Source organism: Clytia hemisphaerica, unplaced genomic scaffold (genome assembly GCF_902728285.1).
Source record: "Clytia hemisphaerica strain Z4C2 unplaced genomic scaffold, Clytia hemisphaerica genome assembly, whole genome shotgun sequence".
In the NCBI taxonomy this organism is placed as follows: Eukaryota; Metazoa; Cnidaria; class Hydrozoa; order Leptothecata; family Clytiidae; genus Clytia; species Clytia hemisphaerica.
The window spans coordinates 315,226-329,305 of NW_027104215.1; positions in this window are offsets into that span (position 1 = coordinate 315,226).

Here is a 14,080-nt window from a genome sequence, read left to right on the forward strand (position 1 = left end):
AGGGAAAATCCCTTATTTAGGATTCAAAACATGAAAATTGCAAATAATATTGGCAAAGTTTGGCTAGTTCTCAGTCCTGTCGTTGAGTTTGAATCAATTTCTAAACACCTGATCTTATGACCAGAAATGTCACTGATTAATCGTGGACAAAATTTATTGACAAAAAGGGCGTAGCCTCGATGCTAATTAGGGAAATTCCCCTATTTAGGATTCAAAACACGAAAATTGCAAAGTTTGGCTAGTTCTCAATTCCCTCTTTTGTATTTGGATCAATTTCTAAACACCTGATCTTATGACCGGACATGTCAATGATTAATCGTGGACAAAATTTATTGACAAAAAGGGCGTGGCCTCGATGCTAATTAGGGAAATTCCCTTTTTTAGGACTCAAAACACAAAAATTGCAAAGTTTGGCTAGTTCTCAGTCCTGTCGTTGAGTTTGGATCAATTTCTAAACACCTGATCTTATGACCAGAAATATCAATGATTAATTGTGGACAAATTTTATTGACAAAAAGGGCGTGGCCTTGATGCTAATTAGGGAAATTCCCTTTTTTAGGACTCAAAACACAAAAATTGCAAAGTTTGGCTAGTTCTCAGTCCTGTCGTTGAGTTTGGATCAATTTCTAAACACCTGATCTTATGACCGGACATGTCAATGATTAATCGTGGACAAAATTTTTTGACAAAAAGGGCGTGGTCTCGATGCTAATTAGGGAAATTCCCTTATTTAGGACTCAAAACACGAAAATTGAAAATATTGGCAAAGTTTGGCTAGTTCTCAGTCCCCTCGTTGAGTTTGGATCAATTTCTAAACACCTGATCTTATGACCGGACATGTCAATGATTAATCGTGGACAAAATTTATTGACAAAAAGGGCGTGGCCTTGATGCTAATTAGGGAAATTCCCCTATTTAGGATTCAAAACACGAAAATTGCAAAGTTTGGCTAGTTCTCAGTTCCCTCGCTGAATTTGGATCAATTTCTAAACACCTGATCTTATGACAGGACATGTCAATCATTAATTGTGGACAAAATTTATTGATAAAAAGGGCTTGGTCTCGATGCTAATTAGGGAAATTCCCTTATTTAGGACTCAAAACACGAAAATTGCAAAGTTTGGTAAAGTTTGGCTAGTTTTCAGTCCCTCTTTTGTATTTGGATCAATTTCTAAAAACCTGATCTTATGACCGGAAATGTCAATGATTAATCGTGGACAAAATTTATTGACAAAAAGGGCGTAGCCTCGATGCTAATTAGGGAAATTCCCTTTTTTAGGATTCAAAACAAAAAAATTGCAAAGTTGGGCAAAGTTTGGCTAGTTCTCAGTCCCCTCGTTGAGTATGGATCAATTTCTAAACACCTGATCTTATGCAGTAGTGGTGAAGAAGTAAAGCTCGAATCTCATTGGCTTTCCACTTTTTCAAAGATCCAGGCTATTTATTATCAAAGATTCAGGCTATTTAATTCCGTATTCTAATTCAAAGTTGATAAATTTCAGAATTCAAATCCGAATCTTGTGTTCTTCGTGTTCTTGTGTCCGCTATGGGAAAGATAAATTCTAAAATAGTAAGGCTGAATTTTGTGTTCTCTGTGTTCTTGTATCCCCACGATTGGAAAAATGAATTCTAAAATAGTAAGACTGAATCTTGTGTTCTCTGTGTTCTTGTGTCCCCACGATTGGAAAATTAAATTCTATAATAGTAAAACTGAATCTTGTGTTCTCTGTGTTCTTGTGTCCCCACGATTGGAAAATTAAATTCTAAAATAGTAAAACTGAATCTTGTGTTCTCTGTGTTCTTGTGTCCCCACGATTGGAAAAATAAATTCTAAAATAGAAATACTGAATCTTGTGTTCTCTGTGTTCTTGTGTCCCCACGATTGGAAAAATAAATTCTAAAATAGTAAGGCTGAATCTTGTGTTCTCTGTGTTCTTGTGTCCACCGTGATAGGAAAAATAAATTCTAAAATAGTAAGAATGAATCTTGTGTTCTTCGTTTTCTTGTGTCTGATTTTATCAATTACAGAATTCCCAAATCCAAATCTTGTGTTCTCCGTGTTCTTGTGTCCGGAATTGGAAATTTTGTAATTGATAAAATCGGACACAAGAACACAGAGAACAAAGATTTGGATTTGAAAATTCTGTAATTGATAAAATCGGACACAAAAACACAGAGAACACAAGATTGGATTTGGGAATTCTGTAACTGATAAAATCGGACACAAGAACACAGAGAACACAAGATTCAGTCATTACCATTTTAGAATTTATCTTTCCCATAGCGGACACAAGAACACGAAGAACACAAGATTCGGATTTGAATTCTGAAATTTATCAACTTTGAATTAGAATACGGAATTAAATAGCCTGAATCTTTGATAATAAATAGCCTGGATCTTTGAAAAAGTGGAAAGCCAATGAGATTCGAGCTTTACTTCTTCACCACTACTGCATAAGATCAGGTGTTTAGAAATTGATCCAAATACAACAGAGGGACTAAAAACTAGCCAAACTTTGCCAAACTTTGCAATTTTCGTGTTTTGAGTCCTAAATAAGGCAATTTCCCTAATTAGCATCGAGACCACGCCCTTTTTGTCAAAAAATTTGTCCACAATTAATTATTGATATTTCCGGTCATAAGATCAGGTGTTTAGAAATTGATCCAAACTCAACGAGGGAACTGAGAACTAGCCAAACTTTGCAATTTTTGTGTTTTGAATACTAAATAAGAGAATTTCCCTAATTAGCATCAAGGCCACGCCCTTTTTGTCAATAAAATTTGTCCACAATTAATCATTGACATGTCCGGTCATAAGATCAGGTGTTTAGAAATTGTCCAAATTCAACGAGGGAACTGAGAACTAGCCAAACTTTGCATTTTCGTGTTTTGAATCTACTCGGGGAATTCCTAATTAGCATCGGGCTACGCCCTTTTGTCAATAAATTTTGTCCACGATTAATCATTGAACATTTCCGGTCATAAGATCAGGTTTTTATAATTGATCCAAACTAACGAGGGCTGAGAACTAGCCAACTTTGCCATATTGCAATTTCGTGTTTGAGTCTACATAAGGGAATTTCCCTAATTAGCATCGGGCACGCCCTTTTTCTCAATAAATTGTGTCCACAATAATGATTGACATGTCCGGTCATAAATCAGGTGTTTAGAATTGATTCAAATTCAACGAGGACTGAGAACTAGCCAACTTTGCTATTTTCGTGTTTGAATCCTAAATAGGGAATTTCCCTAATTAGCATCGAGGCCACGCCCCTTTTGTCAATAAATTTGTCCACAATTACTCATTGACATGTCTGGTCATAAGATCAGGTGTTTAGAAATTGATTTAAACTCAACGAGGGGACTGAGAACTAGCCAAAGTATGCAATGGGCTGGAAATTTGAATCCTAAAAAGGGGAATTTCCCTAATTAGCGTCAAGGCCACGCCCATTTTTATATCAATTTTTGTCAAGAACTGCTCTCTGTTATGTAATCTTTCAAGATCTTTTGGTTTGAAGTCAATATCTTTTTTCAATTTTTTTTTTACAAAGCTTTTTACGAATCCTGAATCCGAATCCGAATCCTTGAATCCCAATCCTACAATCCAGCGAATCTACCTAATTATCCGAAGTAAACAAATCACGAGTGCAATTTTCGAGCGTGATTACGAGCTAATCGCACAATTTTCTCTTCTCTTCTCTCTATGTTTTTATTTTATTGTTTTTTATAGATTTTCTTTTTCACAAAATAAATTTCGAATGAAATTAAAACGTTTGATGAAGAAAATGTAAGAAAAAGCATTAGAATCTGTTAGAATCAATTTTTTAAACATTGCATCGGCGCGGCATCGAAGAGTATGATTAACGATTATGAATACATCATTCTTGTTCGAACTTTAAATTTGGTCAGGTCAATACAATTTGTCTTTATTGTTTGTCTCCCCTCAGACTTTTTGATGAGGCCCCCCCCCCCCAGCGGACCCGAAATTCACGCCATCACGCCAATTTTTTCTCGATTTCACGCCATCACGCCTGAAAAATTTGATTTTCACGCCATCACGCCATTTTTTTTCGATTTCACGCCATTACGCCAAGAAAAATTTAGTTTACCATTTTTTTTCGATTTCACGCCATTACGCCAAGAAAATTTAGTTTTCGCGCTCATATTCTCTGGATAAACTCAGTTTTAGACCACGTTTATCACTGGCATGGATATAACGCCGTTATATGTAAACTTACTTTTTGCCCACAATGCACAAATGGGTGTGTGTTTAGTCGTTAATCACTTTTTCGACATTCTCATACGCGTAAGTCAAGATTAAATCATTTTTCTTATCGGAAACACCCGAATCTGGAAGGAATTTGACCTCTGTTTTCCTATTTTTCGTAATACACAGGGGTCAAATTCCATTTTTTTTCGGGTGTTTCCGATAGGAAAAATGACGTAATCTTGACTTAAGCATATCAAAAAATGTTGGGCACCGGTTTGAGGGCTGAGGTATATTTGAGTAAATTGACAAAGCCCGCCATGGTTGGGCAACGGAGAAAATTTTTGAATTTTGAAGGGTTTAAAGTGCTATTTTAGGACCCATTTCAATTCAATTTGAAAAATAATTCATGTAAAAATATTGGAAATCTTTTAAAAGTACAGGCCGCTTTTTTGATAAAAACATGAGGGGTCATGCCCCTGGTTCCCGTGACGGGACCAATGAGCATTAATTGTGAACTAGCGTGAATAGTTTTCAAAAGGGTAGAGAGGAGGCGCAACCATGATTTGCGCCGACAGGAGAAATTTTTAATTTAGTATGGCTAAAATCGCCCTCATTTACTGTCTTTTTTCCAAAATATGGTTTAAACATCACAGGATTCCTTTGATCAATACCAATCTGCTTCGAATTACCCCTCATAATAAACCTGTTGCTTCTTTCTGTTTAAGGCTTTGCTATAAATATATATTTTCCTGAAAAAAAGGACCTGATGTCTTTGATGCATCTAAGAATAAGTATCTAAGAAAGAGAGGAAAATGTTAGTTACTGAGGTTTGCGCCGACGGGAAAATTTTCAATTTTCGACCCTCTCAAGCATTCGATTTATTTTGAAGACTAGCTAGCAACTCCATAAAACAATCGGAAGTTACAAGGATAAATGGCAGATGAATAAAACTGTTTGCACCGTTTCTTTTATGTTTTAAAATGAGATCTATAGGGGGCCCCACCATAGTTGGGGCGCCAAGAAATTTGAAATTTAAACCCTCTAAATTGGCTAAAGGACAGAATTACGAATTCAAACATAAATATGATTTTCACGAACTGCAAATTTCACGCCATCACGACTAAAAAAACTCGATTTCACGATCACGCCGGCACTTCATTTTCACGCCATCACGCCGTTTTTTTCAAAATTTCACGCCATCACGCCACGAAAAAACCTTCATCACGCCATCACGCCAACCGCTGGGGGGCCTCTTTGATACCTTAATCCTTCGAGTATTTATCTTGGCATCCTCCCTTACAGTCTCAAGATTGTCATATCATATGCTCAAACTCATTTCTGAATTTTATTTGGAAAACGTTTTTCTCAAACTGATTTCTGATTTTGTTTTCTTGATTTTTTAAAAACTTTTTCTCAAACTCATTTCTAATTTTTTTTTTAACTTTTTCTCAAACTCATTTCTGAATTTTTTTGAAAACTTTTTCTCAAACTTATTTCTAAAATTTTTTTGAAAACTTTTTCTCAAACTCAAGGTTTAGATTACGGAATTTTGCAAGACCACGTCAAGGATTTTGCAGTGGTAGGTCTGGTAACTCAATCCTCGTTTTCGGGGATTGGCGGGTCCAACCAAAGACTTTGGTCCAACCGAAATATTTTTAGCTTTACGCTCAAGGGTAGTTAAACCCGACTAGGGCACATACTGAGCACGTATTGAGATGTAATTTTTTTTGTTTATAGACCTAGGAGATATTTAGTTATTATATACCAAGTTTTTGGTGATGAAAGAGACTTAAATGAAAAAATAAATTTATTTCAATACTCAAGAGAATATGGCAATGACGAGAGCTCATGGGAATTCTACGTTTCAACCTCCAATTATCTTTTAACTAACTTATTGGAACTAATTTTCGCGGGTTTTAATTTTAGCGTTTTTCGCGGTTTTTCGTCAAAATCGCGAAAATTTGATCGCGCGAAAAATTTTGAGAGTTGAAAACCGCGAAAATTAATTCCTGCGAAATACAATTTTTTCCAATTTTATCGAAAAATTTGAAAAATCCCTAGGAAAATGAAAGAAATTTGTCCAAAAGAGGACAAAACCGCGAAAATTAAAACCCGCGAAAATTCCAGAATGGAAAAAACCGCGAAAATTAAAACCCGCCAAATGCAATTTTTCGGATATTTTTTTTCGACCGCGAAAATTAGTTCCTGCGAAAATTAGTTCCAATAAGGTACCTGTCTCTAAGAAACAGCTTTTGTGAACTTTTTTCAACCCCACTAATTCCTTTGGGAGAAAATTTTTAGAAACTTCACATTAGCTACTGAACCGTTTATGTGTAATTAAGGCATACTTTCACAGTGTTCTTTACAGCTTATCACTAGATCTACGTTATACTTATCTATTTGTAAAATGTTTATAGGATGTTTTTATAAAATATACGATTGGTGTTGAAATAAATATGTTATTTTCGTTTGAGGTACGAATTAGAAAATAAATAAAAAAAACAACAAAGGGTACTACCATTCCTCTCCGATGGGAAATTGGCCCGTTTCTTTTAGAGCTTTAGCATGGGCGGCCGCCAATCCGCCATCGAAATATCTGATAACTAGAAGGGAGGCAACTATTCGAAGTGGGCGTTTATTGAACGAAAATTGCAAATTTTACCTAAGAGGAAGGGCGTTTATAAAAGAAGGGGGCGTTTGTTCGAAGTAATGCGCTGCAGTGGGTACGTATTTGGTACTTTTCAGACCGATCTGTAAAATACACGTACACAGCTTTTGACTTTTCAACTTGTATCATTTTTCAAACCTGAGAAACAGATATCTAGGGCTGATTTAGGCAAAAAAAATAAAGTGAAAGTTTGAAAATTGACAACTCGTGGCAAAGACGTTAAGCGTCATGGCTTGAACTTAATTTTTTAGGTGGTAATTAATTCACCAATATAAAATATACGGAAATAGATTTTCTTTTATTCTGTCAAATTAAGAAAGCTTTACGCAATCAAATATACCAAAAAAATAACTTAAAGGAATATGTAGGCGTGGGTAAAAGGCAAGTCAAATTGTCAAAACCCCATCAAAAAATGCACTGAAAAATAAAATGATTATTTTTCCAGTTAGAATATATCTAAAACGATCAAATAACATAATAAATAATTGACCTTTGGTGTGACAATGGTTAGATATTCAAGTCACGGGATAGTGGTTGGCTGGTTGGTTTTTGCTTTAAATTTGACTCTTGGTTGGAACTTGTCTGATCTGAGGAACTTCTATATGAGAACGTTTTTCGTTAGAGAAGCCTCTCTAACAACAGACGTCATAACACCCCTGTCTCGCTGCCCCGGTGGAACTTTTATCCTTAGTGGGGATAAAACTCCTAGAAGCGAAATTTCTCAGGCAAGTAAAAGTTAAGTCTTAAAATATGCCCCATATTTTTGACAACAGATTGAATCTAATAATTCCTTTGTTTTCGAGTGATATTTTTTTCGAAATTCAGCGGTAAATTTTAGTTTCAATCTGCCAATTGTGTAAAAACCAGTCGGGCCGCGCCTTCCATATGTGGGGAAAACTTCCAACAGGTCAGTGAGACAGGGGTGTATCAAGAAAGTTTCTGCTCGCGAAAGTTTGTACGCCTAAAGTACCTTCTTGGAGAGAGAAAACCAATCTAAACAAAAACTGGATGAAAGAGGCGGACACAAATTGTTTTATCCAGCACCGCCTCGTTTTCGTAACCAAATCAATTAAACACTTCTCGATACCTCCCAAAAATAATTTATCCAAAGTAAGAAAACTATATTTTTAATCAAAAAATTAAAGTTGTGTTTACAGATTCAAGGGCTAAGAAATTTATAACGGCGAGTATGAGACGACAAAAAATATTGAACATTAAATTTTTAAACCCGACAAAAATATTGAGCATTATTCCACTTCAGTGGAAAATCAAAAAGTCAAAAGGTCATTGATATTTCACTCAGACCTGTCACTACTCAGACTCTTGTCAAAACAAAAATTAGTTGCACTCGTCACTCAAGGCGGAGCAAATCATTTAAAAATCTCAACGAAGGAGACAAAGATATAAATAATACGTTATTCGCACCAATTTTGTCAAAGCCTAACACTCCAGCGTTGAGTGTAAAAATTTCAAGTACCACCTAATAGATATGACCTAAAAGCTTTAAAATCTTGATTTATACAATTCGTCCAGCGAAATAAAGCAATCGAAAACAAAATATCTAGTTCACTAGACGTCCTGGGTGCAATCAATCGAAACTATTTTTTGCTGACCTAAACAAAAAGAAGAAGTTTATTCGTCAGAGAACCTGGTATACAAATTTTCAAGCTCTGGAACATTTTCTTGAATGGGTGAGTGTATGACGGAAACACACGTTAGAAAAGAAAGTTCTTCTTTTCACATGGCAGTCGATTTCAGCAATGAATCTTCATTAGAAAATTGCGAAGAGGTTTTTCATCAAATGGTTTTTCGAAATCACAAGAACTCAATCACTAATGACGGAATAGAAAATTTAAAACGAGAATTCGATATAAATCAACTACACAGTTCAAGTGAATTTACAGAGAATTCCAATAACGAAAAAAAGTTAACTGGAATAGCACTAAATTCGAAACGGAATGGATATTTGAATGAAGCAAAGAGTAGAGACAACTCAAAACGAAAATACGAAAGCATGTCAAGCGTTGAGAGCTTAGAATCACCAGTAAACGATACAGAAACAGAGAAACAAACAAAACGAAAGTGCAGAGGAAAAAGCTGTTGTAAAAGCTATAAAACAATCAAAAAGTGTCGATATGAAAAATTTAAATCATATTTTCAAGAACTGAAAAGCATGCTACCGAACAAACATTCGAAAAGCACACAAAAGACTATTCTACTTGATACTGTAGCTTACATCAAAGCACTTGAAATTGAACTTGGTTTGATAAATGAACAGACTTTCAGTTGGGAAGAACATTACAAAGCATTATGGGATGTTATGATTCAAAATGAGGCTGCTGATGATGACGTCATTAACGAAGATGAAGAAGTTGAAGCTTAAAAATTCTTATTTAGTAGCTTATTGTAAATATTCTATTAAATATATTTCAAGACCAAAGTAAGACATTTTTAGGCGAAAGAATTTTTTAAAATATTTACTAACCTTGAGAGTGGTACCGTGAAAAGCACAGGCCAATATCATATAGTGACCTGTGCCGAACAATCGAGATTCTATTCAGCGCGCAATCAACGCAGAGAAAAGTAACCATGACGACCATCCAAGATCTTGGATGAAGTTCAAAGTTGATATTTTTATTCCCGTCGTTGAAAACACAATTTAAAAAAGTCATCAATGCTTTTTAAAAAGAGTCAGTGATAGAGAATCATAACATAAAGTCTGTCTATATTTCGATTCAATTAAAGTGACATTTCCATAATTAAAAGTTTAGTAATTACTGTTATACATTTGGGGATCATGTGAAAGATTTCTTTCGAAAGAAATTCATTTCAATTACACTTGGAGGTTTCTGGGGAATTCGTAAATAGTAAACTGCATACTGATACAGTCTGCTAGACATTAATATGGTAATATTTGCTCTTCATCTTTGATTTTTTCTACAGTGATTAGATTGACACATGCGCGATAAAATTTCTATTATTGGTCTTCAGAGGTTAATATATTCTTTGAAAACTTAACCTCTGATACTCAGGGTATGAGAGTGGTACTGTTTATTCTCCCTAATAGATCTTATCGAAGTTTTTGATTTTTCTAAAAAACGATGCATTGTGGGATTGTTTTGGGAGTATTACAATAGAAATCTCTTAGGAATTCCTCCCTAAAACAATCCTACAATGCATCGCTTTTTTAGAAAAATCAAAAACTCCGATAAGATCTATAATAAGGAGTCAGCTTTCGCTGATTCGAACTCGAACGGCAAATTTCATAAAGTCGAATTAAGAAGAGATTCAAATTATAGAAAGTATTTTACAAAGGTTTCTCCCCGATTGGGATGAAAATTATTTGGAAATTCGAATGATAGAAGTCCGCTGAATAAATTTTTTCACGCATAAAGGAAGAACCTAAAAGCAGTTTTGCACCTTTTCCTTGGACTCGTGAATGTGGAAAAGCTATTTACATAATTTGCCTAAATTTGAAGAAGAAGATTTGCCTAAATTTGCCCAAAAAATTATTTTTTTTCAAATATCGGGCTCCATTGTGGCTGGGTAGCTCCGTCGGTAGAGCATTCGCCTTACAATCTAAGGGTTGTGGGTTCGATCCCCGGTCACCGCCAACTCAGCGGATGAGTAGCTTAGATTGGGTAATCTGATCTAGGCGGTAAGTTACTGGGAGCTGAGAGTAGGTGTGGCGCTCCACATCAGCATTCAATCTCCCAGGTCTAGCGCAAATAGAAAATAGGATAGACTCCCTCACTCCCGGCTCCGCCGACAGCCACCAGATGAATATACTTACTTACTAGATTTCAAACATCACCATTTTACATCATTGTGTAAAAGATCAGAAAAAAATACCAAGGCATTCGCGAGAAATGCTAATTTTCCCCAAAAATGACAAAAGGGAATTTCCCTAAATAAGAATATTCGATTTTTACGGCCGAAAAAAGTGTTCCAGAGGAAACGGCTTCAGCCACTTTTTAGAGGACCTTGCCCTTTATGTTTATGCAAAAAAAACAAAAAAAACTAATGAAGCAATTTCCAAAATAACCCATTTTAAGGTAGGCTGTTCCAATTTTGCCCAAAAAAATTTTGACGGGCTCCTTCACTTTTTAGGTACTGTTATTTTACATCACTATGCAAAAAAATCAGAAAAAAATATTGGGCCAATCCCGAGAAAAGCAGGTAACAGACGAACGGAAGGAACAAAAGTCAAATTAAAGGACCTCCGAGGTAGGTCCAGAAAATAGCCTAATGATACTTTAGGCTAGGTGTGGTCAAATTGATGAAATATTAAATAGCAGATAAGAAAGTAACAAAAGCACGAGCAAAGGAAAATGTCTTATTTTATCATTACGACCTATCTATATTAGGTCTAAGTTATGCTTTTTACATGATAAAATCTGTGTGGGGAATGAAATCAAAACATTCTTAGATAGAACATTTTTCGTTGATGAAAGATAATATGCCCCCTAGGTTTGCAAGGTGACGGATATGTCCGAGCCAAAAATCGAAAATCGACCCTTAGAGAGAGGAAAAAATGGCGTTTTTGGGACCCTTAAAGAGACTTTTCTCAAAAGTTTTGTCGATTTTCACTCGACTTTTGCCCAAATCTTTGAAAATCACAACCCTTTGAGAGAGGAAATTTTGAATTTCGTGATTTTTGGACCCTAACAGAGACTTGATTTTCTATTTAATGGTTTTTGGACCCCTTTGAGAGACTTTCAAATCTGTGAAAAAGAGACCCTTATGGCTCGCACATACCCGGCACCCATTTTGCCTAACTACCCCGACAAGGGTTATATGTTATTATTATTTGGCTTTCTTAGATAATATCTTTTTCAATAATAAGAGACTGATGCACCCGAATGAGCCAATTTTTCAGCGGCGAGATCTATCGTGGACCATTCCGTAAGACAGAGAGATTCCAGTATCATAAAAGTCAAAGAGCCAAAAATGAAAAGAAAGAAAACAAAACAAAAGAAGATACATCCCTGACGAAATATTTCATAATACACCGAACTGAAAAGGGAATATATGATAGACTAAAACAGTAGTTATCGCTACCAATATCTAGACAATATTAAGAGTTAAAGAGCAAAAGGTTGAAAGCCGTCAGTCTTTCTTTTTGTACTAGTGATGAAAGAAGGCTGGAATGGATGGATGAAAAAGCCAATATATACAGGTTGGTAAAAATAAGATGAAGACCTTGTTAGAGAGAATTTATAATGGATAAGAAAATCTTCCCAAAATATTACGTTTTACCTCAACTAAGGAAGCACAACCACTAGACATACAAGAAAAGTTTCAGAAAAATTTCATTACACTTCTAATAATACAGAAAGAAGAAGAAGGTTGGTTTTCTTGAGAAATAGAACAACATTGTTTTTGGGGGTAGAGCTAAGACTCTTGGTAGAACCTGGTAGAACTTTTATAGATTATCAATGCTGGTACAAAAATTCGCGCGTGATAAAGATTGAGAAATTTGTTGGTATCGTTTATTTTGTGTTGGACTAACGCTTGGAAAGACGAACCTGGCCAGTGACTATATTATAAGAGATATCATAGGAAACACTAGCTCCAATCTAAAACAATGTCGAACCTATCCACCCTTCCAATCAAATCATGTTTGAATATCAACAATATGCTGGATGTGACAGAACACCAACGATATCTACTTGGTATGTTTTACATATTCATCGGGCTCATTGGAGCGTTATTGAACATTCTTCCATGCTACATCGTCTGTCGTACAAAACAGCTTAAAAACCCATCATCTAGACTAGCATATTATCTCTCCATCTCTGACATGTTACGTTCAACACTCGGCTATCTCTTATTCGGTTTGGAGATTATGATTGATTTAAATGGAGATTGAAATGCTGGCAACGACAGCTATTGACGTCACCTTTAATCTTATTCTCAATGAGTTCGGCATACCTACATTGTGTCATCATTCTGGACCGGTTTTTCCGGATTATTTTCATTCAAAATTACAGTACGTTTCTTACTAAAACTAAGTTCGCATTAATGATGTTGACATACTTTCTCATTGTCGGTGTTCAGTTTTCACTGACCGTTATTGGAGACGAATACATGTCACAAAAACTTGGTGGTATGTTGCTAACGCTCCCATTGAATGTTATATTATTCGTCACAAGTCTCTGTTTACACTTGAAATCAATTAAGGCTCTACACATACACCAACAAACTGTTTGTTTGACATTGAACTCGCAAAATGTTTTGAAATTAGCTACCATCTATCTGGTCATTTTTATCATCTTTTATCTACCAATATTAACAGCCAACTTATTAGTCCTATTCCAGACATACCTGTCTATGTCCGACAAACTGTTGTCCGCCTACATCATTACCACACTCGCCGTATCAGCGTTCAGCAGTCCCGTAAATGCCATTGCGTTCACCGTAAAGAATATTCAAGCACGTAAGACAATACGTAAACAATACGATCGCATACGAAAGTCAACATTTCCACGGCCTTCCAATAAAGTGGCTAGTGGGCCATCAGCGCAACCTGAATCATCACCTCGGCCTACTTAACCCCTCAAACATCTAAGGATGTAAAGACGAATCAAAGAGACAGCTCTCGATTTCAACGCACTAATACTCGGACGGTATCGTAGTTAGACGAATAACCTACACTGTAGGTTTGTTTTTTATACTAGTGCCATCGTGTGCTGCAATGACCGCAGTTTATTGAATCAGTTGTGATCTCTCACTACTCGACTAGATCAGGCTACCCCTATATTAGGAAGCTTGCCCAGTCATCAACGGTGCGTTTCGAATGTTTTGAAATTCGAACGTTCGAAAATCTAAGGTAAATTGGAAAACAACATGGCGGACGTGTTTGACTTCAAAACTGGACACACTTTCACGGGAAATGTGTGAACAGTTAGCCTATCTAGTGTGTATTTCAGCATGATGTCGAGTGATAAAGTCGACAAACCATTCTTTCATCTTACTTCAACTTTATGAAAGACTGTGAAGACAATAATACCCCGGAAATTGGACCTTATCTATTATATGGAAAACACCGACCTACACATACGAGGTTGCTCGCTTTACCAAGTCTGGAGTACTGTAGACTTTTTCAATCTCACAAAAATAGAAGATTCTAAGTTTTTGGTGTGGATTAGGCGACTGCTTATATTATCATGGATGCGATTTTAATATACTATAGGGTTGAA